We start from the raw sequence: 15,450 nt of genomic DNA, 5'->3' as shown, positions 1-15,450 counted from the left end.
CTTTTTGCCTCTCTAATAAATAGAAAGTGAATAATCCAATGTAGTTGAAGCCCAGTGAGTCCATCCTGACTTTTTTTTAATATTTATTTATTATTTATTTGAAAATCAGAGTTGGGTGGGGGAGGGGAGAGAGAGAGAGAGAGAGAGAGAGAGAGAGAGAGAGATTGAGATTCTATCCACTGGTTCACTCCCCAAATGGCCCCATCAGCCGAAGCTGGGCCAATCCAAAGCCAGGAGCTTCTTCTGGGTCTTCCTCGTGGGTGGATGCCGGGACCCAAGGACTTGGGCCATTTTCTGCTGCTTTCCCAGGCACATTGGCAGGGAGCTGGATCAGAAGTGGTGCAGCTGGGACTTAAACTGGAGCCCATATGGGATACCGGCACTGCAGGCAGATGGTGGCTTAACCCAGCGCACCACAGCGCCGCCCCTCACCCAGATCTTTACAGGCAAATGTGGAAGCAGCGAGGGGCTTGGCTTTTCTGTGTTTGCTTTTGCAGAGTTGTCGTTGCCCTTGACTGACAGGGGCCAGCCAAGCCCCTTGGCCTTGCTGCCAGTGGGAGTTTCAGATGCAGTATAGCCAGGCAGCACGAGGGGCAGCCGGGCAGCAGAGACCTAAACATGTAAACAAGAGAGAAAAAAACTAAACACAAACATTTACCATAGAAACGGAAGCCAGGTGTCACTCAACAGTAACTGATTCCTGCCCTTTATTCAGTCACCCCGGGTTTATGGGCACTGCTGAAGGCCAGGTGACTAAGGCCCCTCCTTTGAGGAGCAGAGTCCAGTGGGAGAGAGGGCCACTGGGAGAAAGGACCCCGGGGGCAGGAGAGCTCGCAGGGGGCACCTGGGCCTGACTGCAGGAGGCCGGGTGGGGGTGTTGTGGGGGCCCAGCAGGGCCGAGCGCCCTGAGCTAGAGGTGGTGACGCCAGCACAGACCACAGGGCTCAGCGGGCACTGAGTGAGAGCGAAGACACCTGGGCCAGGATCCCACCAAGCCTTCCACGAAGGTCATGAGTTCCTCCCTGAACTGCTGGGCAGAGGGGATGGGTCACTGTGCTCTGTAGGAGTCGGCGGGTTACCACGGGTGTGGGAAGCGGTTCCCACATGGCCTGGCATTCAGTGCACGAGTCGCCTGTGGCTGGGGACCCTGCCTTGGTTATACAGCACAGATCTACTAATAGAACGTTCCCTCCCTGCCGCTCCCCACGCCCTACACACACACATCCTGCTTCCAGCGGCCATTGCAGATAACACAGGTGAGACTGGCTCGTCCTTCCTCATTGCCCCCACCATCCACCCTGCACCCACTGCCCGTGACCTCCCAGTGCACATGAATGACTCATCCCAGCCTCTCCCTATCCCATACAAATACACCTGAAGCCAGGTGGAGCATTGCACTTCTTGCCCCTGCTCTGCACTCCACAGGTAAGGAGCTGGCTCTGCAGGCTGGGGGCTGGGGGCAGCAGGGTCTGCAGAGTTTGTTGCATTACCGTGAGCTCATGGTCACTCTGGGTAGGGGTGTGTGCACCCCTACTGAACTGAACCTGTCTCTGTGCCTCCAAGTCTGTGTGCGCCTTGTGCATCTGCCTGTCTTGTTGTCTCCCAGTGAGTGCAACCTGTGTGTGTGTGTGCTGTATGCCTGTGTACCTCCCTGCATGTCTACCCATCTGCCCTGGGACCAGTGCCATGCTGGGTTATAATTGGCCTGCAACCTTGGCTATGCCTGGCAGATGCCAGGCAGAGGGGTTTAGCTGAGGGTTGCAGGGACTGCATTGGGTCCACTCCAGTGCTGCCAACTCCTGTCCCCAAACACCAGTCCCTGAACTGGGGGGAGTTGGTCCAAGGACTAGGTTTTCTGCTACTACTAACTCAGATCCTGAATGCCCTGAGGGTTTTCTTGGGAAGACTTATTTTATTTATTTGAAAGCTAGAGAGATGATTAGAGAGAGAGATGTCTTCCATCCACTGGTTCACTCCCACCTGGGGCTGGGCCAGGTAAGAGCCAGGAGCCTGGAACTCCATCTGGGTCTCCCATATAGGTACAGGGGCCCATGCACTTGGGCCATACTGAGCGCTCTCCCAGGTGCATTCGCAGGGAGCTGGATTGGAAGCTGCTGGGCTGTGACGTGGGCCCCCTGAGGTTGTTTTTATGTCCTTCTCTCCAAGTCCATCCACAGCTGTCTCTTTGAGCCTCATTATTGAGGGAGGAAGGATGAGGGGACAGGAAGGACCAGGGCCATAGTTCAGAGGCTGAGTTCACCTGAACATTGTGGGACAAGGAGGGGTCAGTGAAAACGGATAGCTCAGGAGGTGCAGGGCGCAGGGCCTGGCAGGGGTGGGGCTGTTGCATGGGGAGGAGGGGACAGATCTATGAGCATGTGTGCTTGTGTACCAGAAGGCCCTGGTGGCAAGGGTTTGGTCCTGCTTGTTCATACTACATCCTGACTTGGGGGTGAAAAAAGAAAATGAGCATGCTGTGTGTGCACTGGGTCCACGCCGGGCTGTCCCTTGTGACTTGCATGCACACCCAAGTAAGATGGAGGCAGACCTGCATCTGATGAGAATCTTATTGATGCAGGACAGATCGGCTCAGACCCCAGACCTCCCTCCTGCTTCCAGTCCTGGCAAGAGGAGAGAGGAGCAAGCAGGCAGGGCCCCGGAAGGTTTCCATTCACTTGGATTGCAGGGGCAAAGATCACAGGGTCCCTGGGGTCACCAGAGACCCCTGCTCACCACCCCTAGTCTGCCCTCGGGGCCTGGGGACACAGATCTCTCCCAGCTTCCCTTCCCAACCCTGAGCCAGGTGTTCACACAGGGACAGGTGTACCAAGACCTGGCACACACAAGCGGGCAATGTTAACAATTAACGTGATTGAAATAGACTCAAGGGGAATTGAATTAACACATGAATGTAAGTTTGGGGGGTGGATGGGGGTGTCGGGTGCAGGAATACAGGGTTCAGGGGCTGCTGCATGGTACTGCCTTGTCTCTGCTCACCACACAGGCAAACCTTCAGTGTCCATTTAACACCTGTGCCCGGCACGTGGAGTGCCAGCTCCATACTGGGTGCCAAGCCCAGCCAGAGGGAGTTTTATTTCTTCCATCCTCTGAAGGGGCTGCGTGTGTGTGTGTCCCTGGGAGGGACGGGGGAAAGTGTTTGAGATTTAGATTACAGCCAACTGACATGCTGCCTGTTGAACCACAGGTGTTCCTTGTGTCACTCGCGGCTCTTGCTCCATAAAGATGCACCTAGGTAAGCCCAGTGGCCTGGAGGCCATCGGGTGGAAGAGGAAGGGAGGAGGGGAAATGGGGGAGGCTGGGCAGTCAGCCACACTCAGTGCCTGCCAAAAATGTGTGTGTGTTTGTGGAAGGTGGCAGTAGGGTTCCAAAATGAAAACAGGCCCTGAGAGTTGGAGAACAATTTACCCAACCTTCATCTCCCTCAGTCTCCTTCCTCGGGAGTGACACTGGCAGGTGCTTTTCCCACTGCACACAGGGCCTGGGGAAGTTAGGGGTCACATAAAAAACCACCCAGCTTCCAGGAGACAGCGGGTGATTGCCCCCCGAGGAGCACTTCAGGACGCCAGACCACTTAGTCTGGTCACTACAGAAGTAAGCCCACGGGCCCCACAGCTAGGAGGCTGGATGGGCCCTTCTAAGTGGGTTTCCCATGGGGGTTGTCATGGGGTCGAGCCAGAGAGAGCTCCAAGTGGCGGGAGGCAGGAACAAAGGCCAAGACCTGGGACCAGAAGCTCATAAGCAGGAGCCAGCAAACCCCTCTGGGAGCTGAGCAGAGACTGGGCTAAGTGGGCCACAAGGGGGCACACTGGGGGATGGGATGTGTAGGGTTGGAAGCAGAAGAAGCAGGGTTCCCCTCTGCATGTGCCTCCCCTATTGTCATGGAATTTGGCCCAGGTTGGGAGGGCAGATGATTGGTGGAGTGAAGACAGGAACCCACTCCTCCCAAGTGTCCCCACACCACCGGGGGGTGGGGGGGGTGGGGGGGTGGGGGACGGAGCCAGCTCCTGCAAGAGCTAATGAATTTGCGTGGCTTTGAATATGAGTCTGTTGTTGGGAGAGTGAATGAGGGAATGGTTGGCAGGCGAGTGACCAAGTCTGAGGAGCTCAGTTGGGGCTAGGGGTGTGGGTACAAAACCAGCACCAGGGGGAAGACAGGTGTTTTCAACAGAACAAAATTACCAAAGCAGCTGCTTTTCTTTGCTTCCTCTCCCACAGGTCCCAAGGTAGGAAAGTTCTCCTGTTCTCCACCCTGCTGCTGTGTCCTCCAGACCCCAGCCTCCACCCCAGAGCCTCGGGAAACAAGCCACCACTTCCCCCAGATGAAGAGCAGGGCGTGGGCTCAGGCAGCAGCCCCACAGGGCAGGCACTGCTGCATTTGTCCACCCCACCCCCCCACCCCCCACGGCTGGAGCCTCCCCTTGGCATTCTCTCTACTTTCCCATCTGTCTCCCCAGCCACCTGTCCTCTCTCCTGCTGCTTCCCCGCCTGTTCGATCCTGCTTCTCTGTTTCCTGCTACCCCCACAGCACTGCTAGATGGCTGGCTTGCTCCCAGTTGCCCCACAGGTGCCCCCTGGACCTGCCTCTGCCGAGAAGGGAGGCTGCCCTCCCTCCCCTCTCTCCTGCCACCACCACCAGCAGATGCAGCTCCCAGGCCTGGGTCTGTGACCCCGCCAGGAAAACAGCCACGGAGGGAGAGGCAGACGGGGTGGGAAGAGGCTGTTCCAGGCATCGCTGAGCCTGGATGAGGAAGGGGCTGGCCTCAGGAAAGCCCCCAGCCCTGGAGCCAGCCTCTTCCCCATTGATGCCAAGCCCTATCCAGGCCCTAAGGGCAGAAGTGACCTGGGGAGTCCTCCAGTGCCTGCGGTGGGGGCTCAGCTCCAGCCTGGCTTCACAGGGCCCCAGGCCCACAGTGCGGAGCACAGAAGCAAGGCGGAGTCTCCCGCCTTTTCCCTGGCCCTGTAGCAAGAGGCAAACAAACCTCTGTGGTCTTAGGGCCTCAGGAGGGGTTCCAGCCAAGACAGAAGGTTAAGCCACACTTTCCCCAGGCCTTTTGCCTGAGGCAGGAAAGCTTTGACTTTACTTCCATTTAAAAAATCGTATAAAGCTTTTTTTCTTTTTTTTTTAAAGATTTATTTTATTTATTTGAAAGACAGAGTTACAGAGAGAGATAGAGACAGAGACAGAGGTCTTCCATCCACTGGTTCACTCCCCAGATGGCCACAACAGCCAGAGCTGTGTCGATCCGAAGCCAGGAGCCAGGAGCTTCTTCCAGGTCTCCCACGTGGGTGCAGGGGCCCAAGGACCTGAGCCATCTTCTACTGCTTTCCCAGGCCATAGCAGAGAGCTCAATGGGAAGAGGAGCAGCTGGGACTAGAACCGGCACCCATATGGGATGCTGGCACTTCAGACCAGGGCATTAACCCACTGCGCCACAGCACTGGCCCCAAGCTTTAAAAAAAAATCTCTATTTTTGTTTTATTTGAAAGGCAAAATGACAGACAAAATGTAACAACCAGGGCTGGGCCAGGCTGAAGCCAGGAGACTGGAACTCAATCCCACGTGGTTGGCAGGGACCCAAGCACTTAAGCCATGAGCTGCTGTCAGTGCACATTAGCAGGAAGCAGCATCTTTTTTTTTTTTTTAATAAACATAGGATTTAAAGGTTTTTTTTTTTTTAAGATTTATTTATTTATTTGAAAGTCAGAGTTACACAGAGAGAGGAGAGGCAGAGAGAGAGAGAGAGAGTTCTTCCATCCACTGGTTCACTCCCCAATTGGCTGCAATGGCTGGAGCTGTGCCGATCCGAAGCCAGGAGCCAGGGGCCACTTCCTGGTCTCCCACGTGGGTGCAGGGGCCCAAGGGCTTGGGCTATCTTCTACTGCTTTCCCAGGCCACAGCAGAGAGCCGGACAGGAAGTGAAGCAGCCGGGATTCTAACCGGCGATGCCGGTGCTTCAGGCCAGGGTGTTAACCCACTGCGCCAAAGCGCCAGCCCCCCCAAGCAGCATCTTAACCACTGCAAATGCCTGCCCCTGACTTCACCTTTTATTCTTCCTGATTTCTAGGGTCTGGCACTTGCTCAGGGTCATGGGCTCACATACACCCATTCTCATATATCCATGTATCCTATGCACGTATCTACGTACACAGCAGGCATGTACCCACCCATTCACATGTCCACAGACACGGCTGTTTGTATGTAAATGAAGGATACCCGGCCTGCCACCAAACCCCTTGCTGGTGCCAGGAATCCCAAGTCCCCTGGGGAGGTGGCTTGAGGGAAAGCTGATCTCTAACTCATTGCCCATTTGCCTTTCCACAGGGACGGTGCTCTGGTGGCCATCCTCCAGATTGGTGTGGGCCTCCTCCTGGCCATGGCCCAGGGCACTGTGGGTCCCCTCCTGGCCATGACCCAGGGAACTGTAGGCCCCATCCTGGCCATGGCCCTGGGCACTGTAGACCCCATCCTGGCCATGGCCCAGGGCACTGTGGGTCCCCTCCTGGCCATGACCCAGGGCACTGTGGGCCCCATCCTGGCCATGGCCCTGGGCACTGTAGGCCCCATCCTGGCCATGACCCAGGGCACTGTGGGCCCAATCCTGGCCATGGCCCCGGGCACTGTGGGCCCCCTCCTGGCCATGGCCCAGGGCACTGTTGGCCCCATCCTGGCCATGGCCCAGGGCACTGTGGGCCCCCTCCTGGCCATTGCCCAGGGCACTGTGGGCCCCCTCCTGGCCATTGCCCAGGGCACTGTGGGCCCCCTCCTGGCCATTGCCCAGGGCACTGTGGGCCCCCTCCTGGCCATGGCCCAGGGCACTTTTGGCCCCATCCTGGCCATGGCTATGGCCATGGCCATTGCCATTGGCACCGTCGGCCACATTACTGAAGAAACAGAAGAAAACAAGCCGAAAGAAGGAGGAGCCTGAGTGGACTGCCCCGTGGATCTGGCATGAGGCCCAAACAGAAATCCTGTCTTCCTAATAAACAGCCTGTTGAAGGCCATGTCTGTTCTTCAAAGAGCCTGTCTTCCTTCAAATCCAACCTGGGGGCCCAGTGTCTCTGATTCCAGTATGAAAAGGAGGCGTGCAGCCTGGCCGGCTCAGAAGCTTGGCTCAGTGGTGCCCACAGCGTGTGGTACCTCATATAAGGTCACAACTCTTCCTGGTCACCCTGCCCCCTCCCATCAGGGGACCCCGAGTATGGCCTCGTCACCTGCCCCCTGCACCTGCACTCCCAGAGCCGGTGGGCCTTCCAAGGTTCCAGTCTGCGTGCCTCAGTCTGTGGGTCAGAAGCCTTCCATGGCCCCTTACCACCCAGATGGCTTTCTTACCATTCCCTGAAACACGCTGAACTTGGCAATTCCCCTGCCTCCCACCTCAAGTCAAGGCTGCTTTCCCTCTCTCTTACCTCCACATTCCCAAAGGCCCCCAAGCCAGGGCTGCCCTACCATCACTACCCTTCCCGGGCCTGTTGGGAAGGAAGAGGTTGTCCCTCTTTGCACAGGGCTCCTACCTTGCAGCAAGCTCCAGGGAGCAGAGGGTATCACCAACTCATGGCCCCGCCCCTGCCCAGCTGGCACCAATTTAGGGCCTGGCCCTTTATCTTTCCAACCAAACTGTGCGCTGCTCGGGGCAGACCTACCATTTGCACACCTCTAGATTCTCCCGCCCCAACCTCTAACCTGTGCCTGGTATGGAACTGGCACTGGCACACATTTCAGGGAAGGCTGCAATCCAAACGCCCCCAGAGTTCTGACTCTTCCCAGCCTTATGCCTTCAGCCACGGCACCTTCCTGTACCCAAGGCCAGGCCCTGAACAGCCTGCTTGCTGCGAAACCCTTTCTGCTTACCCTATCCAAACCCCAGATCCTGACCCGACTCCCCAGGCTTGGCGCCCCGCCCCCATTTCTTCTGGCCCTGCCACCCTCTAGCCAGGCCTATCTATGGGTCACCAGACCCAGATGTGCCCTACCCTCTGCCCTCACGTAGCTGCCTCCCGAGAAGGGGGCCAGCCAGCGGCCTGGAGTCTGGAGCCTGGGTCCCTGCCAGGCAGCCGTGGGACCCAGGGGTGGCTGTGAGAAAAGAGGCTGGGGAACCTCCAGGGTCTCCCTTCTCCATCTTCTCCATACCCCGAGGCCCGGTGCAGACAGATGAACGGGAAGAGACTGGAGCAGATACCCCGCCGAGGGGGAGAGGAGGGCGCGAGCGGAGACAAACGTGGGACTCGCCCGACCTCTCGGCCACTCGCTGTCCCGCTCTACGAAGCGCGGGCGTGAGGCCGCCCTCTGTGCGGCTGGATGAGTCTGTCTTTGGAGCTGCGAGGCTCTCTGCACGTTGTGAGGATCGAGGCCCACCGCAAGAGCCGCACCGCCAGGGAGGAGGCGCCCGCCGCGCCAGCTCCGCGGTCTTCCAGACAGCCGGGCTGCAGCGCCGCGCGGCGCCGCCCCGGGCAGCCTCGTCCCTGCCCTCCGCGCCGCGCCCATTGGTTGGGTTTCTTCTCGGCCCCGCCCAGCGACGGGAGCCAGGCGCTGACGCATGCGCACGAGCTCGCCGCCGCTGCCGCCGCTTCAGCACCAGCGCCCGGACAGCGGCGCCGCCCACGGGCATGGACGCTGGGAGCAGCGGTAGCGGCGGCAGCGGACCGGCTCGAGGCCCGGGTCCCGAAGGGGAGCAGCGGCCCGAAGAGGAGCCCTTGGCTCCAGACGGCAGCTCCCCGGGCAGGTACGGCGGTCGGCTCCGCAGACCCAGCTCGCAAACCTTCCCAGCCCCTCCCCCCAGGTAGCCCCAGTAGCCGCCATATGTCGCCCCACTCATTCCCCAGTCTTCCCAGAGCCCCTGCCCGGAGTCGTGACGTTCCCGGCCTCCCTCACCGCTCCATCCATCTTGCTGGGTCAATTTGCTCCCTCTCCGACACCCTCGGGTGCCAGCCTCCCATTACTCTCACTGCCTGGGGGACTTGCCCCACCCACTGTTCGAACCAATTCCCCTGCCTTGCGTGCGCCACCCCCCTCCCCGACCCCGGACCCTGGTCCTGCGTCTTTTCAGGATGTCACTAGCCCGCAGCAACCTCAGTGTAGGTCCGCAGGTCCGTGTGCACGGGGACGCGCACGGACGGCAGATGGGAGACTCGCCAAGGCGGGTATCTGGGGGAGGGCAGCCACGTCAAGAGCTGTCTTTGTCCGTCCCTGTCAGTCGCTTGCCTGCCGTGCATCGCCCCAGGCTGTGGATGTGTGGCAGTCACTGTCATTCTCTGGAGCCGTTAAGGGGGAGGCAGGCTGTGAGGCTCAGGCCCTGGGTCTGCACCTCCCCCGAAGGCCGAGATCTCCGTGTCTGGCTGTCTCTTCATCCACCATATGTGTGAGGAAGAGCCCAGCCAGGTAGCAGCAAAATGGCGCAATTCCTGTGCCCTGCTTGGCTCTGCTGCCCCCAGAATCCCTCCTTTGACAGGACACTGCCTTTTTCCTGCCTCGACTGAAATCAAGGGAATTTTTCAAGGGGAAAAAGCAGAGGTGGATATTGTCTCCAGACTGCCCCCAGTTAGAAGTGTACATTCTGTCCCTGAGAGAGAAGAGAAAGCCCCACAAGTAGGGGGAACCTCTCACTTCTCTCCGTTGTTACCGCTTCAGCCCAGGTAGGTTGTCTGAAAGGCACAGAGCTTTCTTCAACAGGGTGAGAGGGTGGGTGTGTTCCCCTAAGGGAGGGGGCTAGCCTGGAACCTCAGCCTGAGAAGCTGGGATGAAGCAGTGACAGTAAGGGAAAGACCTGGGGCCAGAAGCATCCCTGCAAGGGACTGGAGAGTCGTGCTCTGTCTCAGATACCTTTATCTTGCAAAGGATCAGTCCTGTCCCGTCTGCTCATTTCCCTGGGCACAGGAGCCACTCGCTCTCTTCCGGTGATTCCCTGGACCTGACACCTCCCTTTGCCAGAGACCAGGGACACTAATCAGGCATAGGGACTCAATTTGATTCAATTCAAGAAACAAAATTAGGCTCCTGCTGAGTTCAGCTGCACTCTGCAGATAGATACCCAGTGAATACTAAGATGGCACACACAGCACAAACACATTGGCTGCAGAGCCATTCGAAACAGTTACATGTTTTTAAAATTACCTTTTGATTTCCCTGATGGTGTGAGCTGCTCCTCACCTGTCCTGGCCATTCTGCATGTGAGCTTGTGGGCTTGGGGGCTCCCAAGCTGGAGCCGTGTGTCCGGGGTGCTGTGGCCTCTTCTGTGAGGTCTGTACCACCACTTTCCCTCCCGCCGCCTGCTGTCTGTCTGCCTCAGTCACTTGGCTGACAGGGCAGCAGGCTCAGGCAGGCAGCCCAGAAAGTTACTCATCCCCATCAGGGGTGGAACTAAGAGGGTGAGAGTGAAAAGCCCAGGAGAAGCCAGGCCGGGGGTGCTTAACTCCCTGTGGTTATTGGGCTCTCCTGAGAAGGGAGGGCAGCAGGGGCTGGCAGGAGAAAGTTTTTATTATGAGAAGAGTGGAATCTGGCTTTTTTCATTAGGAGGGTTGAGAAACAGGCCTGGCTCTACAGCAAATAGAATGTGGAAGAGTGAGGGTGAGGTTGGAGGCAGTTCATCCTAGGTCCCTGAGGAGGAACAGAAGGAGCTGACGGGACGGAGCTGGGACCAGGGAGACCCCGGCGGCAGCAATCTCATGGAAGCCAGGATCTCCCTTGAACAGCAGCCAGCTAAGGAAGGGGTAGGCTCCCGGGGTCTGGAGGCCTGGTTAGGACGCTGAGGGCTCCCACACTCCTGCAGTGCCCTCAGAAGTGCTGGCTTCCCTGACTCAAAAAACTGACTCTCCAAACAGGGGGCTGGCTCCCAGGAAGTCCAGCACTGAGTGCTGCTGTCAGGCTGTGGGCAGCTGGCACGGACCCCTCACCTCCACCTCGACTCCCCGTTCTCCTGACTCTGGGAAGGCAGGCCCTGCTGTATAGAGGGAAGCCAAAGCTTACAGATCATCCTCAGGCCTTCAGGACCCAAGCCAGGCCGAGCCCAGGGCCAAGCACATGGCAAGTGCTCAAAAAAACACTTGCAGAATTAGGCCGGCACTGCGGCTCACTAGGCTAATCCAGCCACGGGGGGACTTACACAGCCATCCTGCAGGAAGGGCCTCCTGGCTCTGTAGGCTGCAGCCTCACCTGCCCAGGACAAAGCCACAGCCGGGTGGGGCCGCATTTGCTGGCCATGTGCTTCCCAAGTGTTACTCACACAGTATGTCACATCTCGGAGCAGCCCCCACATTCCCCTCCTTTCTCCCGAAGCTGTGGTTTGCCCGTCTGCTCCCACATCAGACAGAGACTCTCTGAGGGCAGGAGCCCAGTGCCGAGTGCCTCTGGGTGGCCAGGGCCTGGCAGTGTCCCTGCCTGCTGCAGTGCCTGCCCCAGGGAGTGCTTGCAGAAGAAAGACATGAGAGAGACAGGCTGTCTTGCCCTGGGCCGTGACTGCCTCTCTGTCCACCAGGAGCGCAGGCAGCCCTGACACAGCTTGGGGTGCTTCCCCCTTGTACTGGGGAGAAACGCAGGGGCAGCCGGCTGGGACACAGGAGGGCCTCCGGCGCGGTGTTACCCGGGGACCTCGGCGCCACCACTCCGCGCCGCCACTAGAGGGCAGCAGAGTTGCAAAGGCCTGGACTTGGCGGTCGGGGGCGTTTCCTGGCCGGCCCCTCCCGCCCCAGTCCTCTCTCGCAGGTCTTCGTAACCCTCGCCCCACGGAGCTCCAAATCACTCGGTTGTTAAAGCCTTGTTTTACGGATGAGTGAAACAAGGCCCAGAGGGGGCGCCATCTGCCCGAGACGCACAGCCCCCGCGCGTGCACAGGAGAGACTTGAGGCTGGGCGCGGCCTTCTTCCTGGGTGGTGGCCGCCAAGAGCTCCCTGTGCCTTTCCTCCTTGAGGCCAGAGTTCCCCGGGCTGCCCCTCCACCCTCCCAGGCCCACCCCGACCATATTTGGACTTCATCTCCTGTGGTAAGAATACAGATCTGGAGCCGACCCTGGGAACAGGATGGCAGGTCCGGAGTCCAGTTGAGTTGGGGACAAGGGGTAGGAGGCCTGCCGGGGCGGGGCGTGCAGACTCCTGGCTCACACACCCAGTCCCAGCCGCCAGAGGCCCATGCTGGGGGAGCAGCGGCCGGGCAGAAGCCCACGCAGGTGCAGGCCACTGAGCCCGCATACAGCGCAGTTACAGAGGGGGCGGCCTATCCTTGGCAAGGGCTGTGGCCTTGCCCTTCTCCCTGGACCTGTCACAAGGTGAGGGAGGCTGTGTCCCTCTGTTGCACTTGTAAACTAAAACAAAATGTTACAAAAACTAGTGACAGTCACACATGAATTTTATTGAAAATGAGAAGCAAATGAGAGGCAAGGTAACCGATCAGGACCGGCCACCGATCGGGACCAACACTCCTTACCAGAATGCGGCCCCCAACAGCGGGTTACGCAGCTTTTTATAGTATTCTGTCCACTAGGGCTCACAATTTTGAACCGGACCCCTGGTATGCAGTGAACAATAAAGAGGAACACCAGAATATGTTTGTCAATTCACAGTTAACAATAGCAAACCCAATAGCAGATCCAAGATAATGGTTGTAAGATAACAGTGGAGGACACATTTTAGTCACCTAGTTCCTGGGAATTTGGGCCCATATAACTTCCCAAGATACACCCTTAGATGTTATAGCAAAGCTAATATGTACAGAAGCAAGAGATATGCAATTGGCTTTTAGGTACACTCACTCCATTTTGACTCTGATTCTACACCTCTCTCTGTTTCTACTTATAAAGTGAGATATTGATACTGGGCAGTCATCCGGAAATAAAACGAGGTAACATCCAGGCCTGCAACCACGTGTGGCTCACAGTGAGCCTGCCAGCAGCAGGCTGCAGTGGCCTTAGCCTGGGCCCACGAGGAGTTTTCCAGAAGGAGCAGGACTCGGGCAAAGGGATCACAGGGACGTGAGAGGGCACCCGTGGACGCACGCCAGGGCGACGCGGGAAGAGGCAGGGCCCTGGTGGGCTTTCCCCGCGAGAGGGCACCCGTTAGGAAAGCCCCAGGCAGACTGGGGAGGCTGCAGAAGGGCTCACCCAAGGTCTTAGAGCAGGGGCTGGTGAGGTTCCAGGAGCTTTAGCCAGCCTGGTGCAGAGGGCTGCTGGGCTGGGCTTAGGGTGGGGCCACTGGCAGGCTAAGTCCAGAGAGTCACTGCAGGGAGGTGGCGTGCCACGCCCTGGGGAGTCCAGGGAAGGGGTGAGCAGGGGAACCTTCTAGAGGCCTCAGAGCTTGCACGTGGCCTGGGGAGGGCACAGCAGGCAGAGGAAGAGCCAAGACAGCATCAAGGTCTCAGGTCTAGGGGCCTGCAGAGGCAGGGAGCAGGGGGGCTGGTGTGTGGGTCCCAGGGCGCTCCTTTCTCTGGGTGGGGAGGAAGGAGCCCCCACCGCCAGGCTCACCACAGCCTCTGGAAGGCAGAGAAAGATCTGGCAGTTCTGAGGGGTGGAGAGGACAGGAGCCCACTAGAAAGGCCATAAAGATGGGGGAGCTGGCCAGGCCCCCGAAGGAGAGGGAGGGCCTCTGGAGTGGCTGCGGGCAGCCTGGCTCCCGGATTGTGTCCGGCCTAGAGACGGGCAGCTCCGGAAGTGCCGAGCCTGGGACGACATGGTCACCACTGGGAGGGAGGCAGGGTGACCCATTGACCGGATGTGTCGGGCACTGTCCCCGTTTTCACAGAGTCCTGCATTCCCGAGCATGCAGGGCCTGGATGTGTGGAGGCCCCGGGGAAGGCGGGTGTTGCAGGAGGCCGGGCAGGCTCTCCGCGGCTGTCAGTGACGGGCTGCGAGTGACGTGGAGGCCGCCGGCAGGCAGTGCCGCAGCACACGGAGCCGGGGGAGGACAAGGCAGAGTCAGATGGGTCAGCAGTGCTGACACAGACAGCAGTCGCACCTCGCACTCCCAGCTGACGCGGACGAAGCCCTCACACACGTGATGGCCTCTGTGCTCGTCAGCCTCCGAAATCTGACTTAGCCAGCACAGACAGGTGCTGTTGGCGTCTCCTGGGGGACCAGGGACGTGACCTGTCCTGCAGTCTCTGGGGATGGGAGCACTCCCCACCACCCCAGAATCCCCGAGGCCCACCGCCAGGGCCTGCGCCACCCTCCCAGCACGGCTCCCCAGGCGCTACCCCTGCCACCATCCCTCCAGGGACACGACAAGGTGCACCCTGCCAGCCAGCCCAGCTCTGATGACAAGCACTGGAGGTGGCGGAACAGCCCAGCTCTGATGACAAGCACTGGAGGTGGCGGAACAGCCCAGCTCTGATGACAAGCACTGGAGGTGGCAGAGGGGCTGGGACTGCACCTCTGGGCCTCGACTCTAGGCCTGCACGGCACCTTCTCGCCTGCCTGTCGGCTTGCCCTGTCCTCCCTCTCCCTGACCCCAGTCCTCTCAGGCCAGAAATATCTCCCGTGGCCCCAGAGAGCTCCTATCTTCCCCAACTCTGGGGCTTTCAGACGAGGAAGCCACCTGTGTTGGCCAGGCGCAGTGGGCACCCACTGTCCATCTGCAGGCCGTGTGCCGGGAGGGCCAAGGGGACACAGCTGTCACCGGGGCTCTCTGTTTGCCCTCCACATCCTAGGGTCGGGCAGAGGGAAGAGGGCCATGATCAGATGCACTGTGCGACAGATGGCACCAGGGTGCTCACCTCCTGCAGGCCTCCTGGCCCACCCAGGGCCCCCGACTGCCCCTGGCCCTTCTCTGTCCACCTCTCTACCCAAGGCCTCGGGACCTGCACTGCCTGCCTGCCTGCCGTGCCCGGACCTGGGGCTCGGGACTGACATGGGGATGGCAGGACGGGGCTGGCTGAATCTGGGAGCCACAGCCCTGGCCCCGTGCACTCCCCAGCCCCCACATTCCCACTTCCCTCACAGGGACCTAGGCCTCTCTTTTCAGCTTCCTGCCAGAGGCTGGGACAGGGGTGTGTGTGTTGGGGGTGGAGGTGGGTCATGGCATCAGAGTCCCTGATGGAGAAGAGGGAGACGCCTGGGAGAGGAGGGCTGGTGAGGCAGGGTGGGGGCGGGCACAGGAAGTGCTGTGTTGTGGGGGCCCCCAGACCCATGCCCACTGGCCTGGCGTGCAGGGAGTCAATCACTGTGCTCAGGTCGGGAGGGAAGCAGGTGTTTATCGCGAGGCCAGAGCAGGAAGCCGGGCAGGTACCGCTAAGTTCCCGCGCTCTTGGAGGGGCTGGAGGTGAAGGTTCTTAGGGGTGGAAGTGGGGGCAGAGCAGCGCAGGCCCCTGGTTGGTCAGCAGTGCTCATGCCCTCCTGCGATTGGTCAGCAAGGGCGTGTTCTTTGGCAATGTTGGTGATAGCCCAGGGGGCTGCGGTCAGCCAGGTGTCAGTGACTTCTTGCTCAGGGCCCGCAGTTTCTGGAAAGATCCTC

General features: G+C 59.3%; 3 long non-coding RNA genes across 4 annotated transcripts in view; 2 read left to right on the top strand and 1 right to left on the bottom strand.

The window, feature by feature from the left end:
• Positions 1–105: 105 nt before the first annotated feature.
• On the top strand, positions 106–7,038 carry LOC138844549 (uncharacterized). The gene is made up of 3 exons (XR_011380484.2): positions 106–1,425; positions 3,206–3,253; positions 4,237–7,038. It is a non-coding gene; the product is annotated as an uncharacterized LOC138844549 (long non-coding RNA).
• A 1,539-nt stretch (positions 7,039–8,577) lies between these two features.
• LOC127483790 (uncharacterized) overlaps positions 8,578–15,450 on the top strand; it is a 16,404-nt gene continuing 9,531 nt past the window's right edge. Inside the window, exon 1 of the long non-coding RNA XR_011380850.2 lies at positions 8,578–8,741. This is a non-coding gene — a long non-coding RNA (uncharacterized LOC127483790). The remainder of the gene's footprint in view (positions 8,742–15,450) is intronic.
• The window catches only part of LOC149123082 (uncharacterized), a 19,695-nt gene continuing 16,582 nt past the window's right edge, over positions 12,338–15,450 (bottom strand). Inside the window, exon 3 of one of the 2 annotated variants that reach the window (XR_016218021.1) lies at positions 12,338–15,447. This is a non-coding gene — a long non-coding RNA (uncharacterized LOC149123082). The remainder of the gene's footprint in view (positions 15,448–15,450) is intronic. The other variant, XR_016218024.1, reaches the window with a different exon arrangement.

Source organism: Oryctolagus cuniculus, chromosome 12 (genome assembly GCF_051225735.1).
Source record: "Oryctolagus cuniculus isolate XC-2025 breed Fujian yellow rabbit chromosome 12, ASM5122573v1, whole genome shotgun sequence".
Taxonomy (NCBI): Eukaryota; Metazoa; Chordata; class Mammalia; order Lagomorpha; family Leporidae; genus Oryctolagus; species Oryctolagus cuniculus.
The sequence above is the reverse complement of the archived record's forward strand: the minus strand, read 5'-3'. Positions and strand labels throughout refer to the sequence as shown.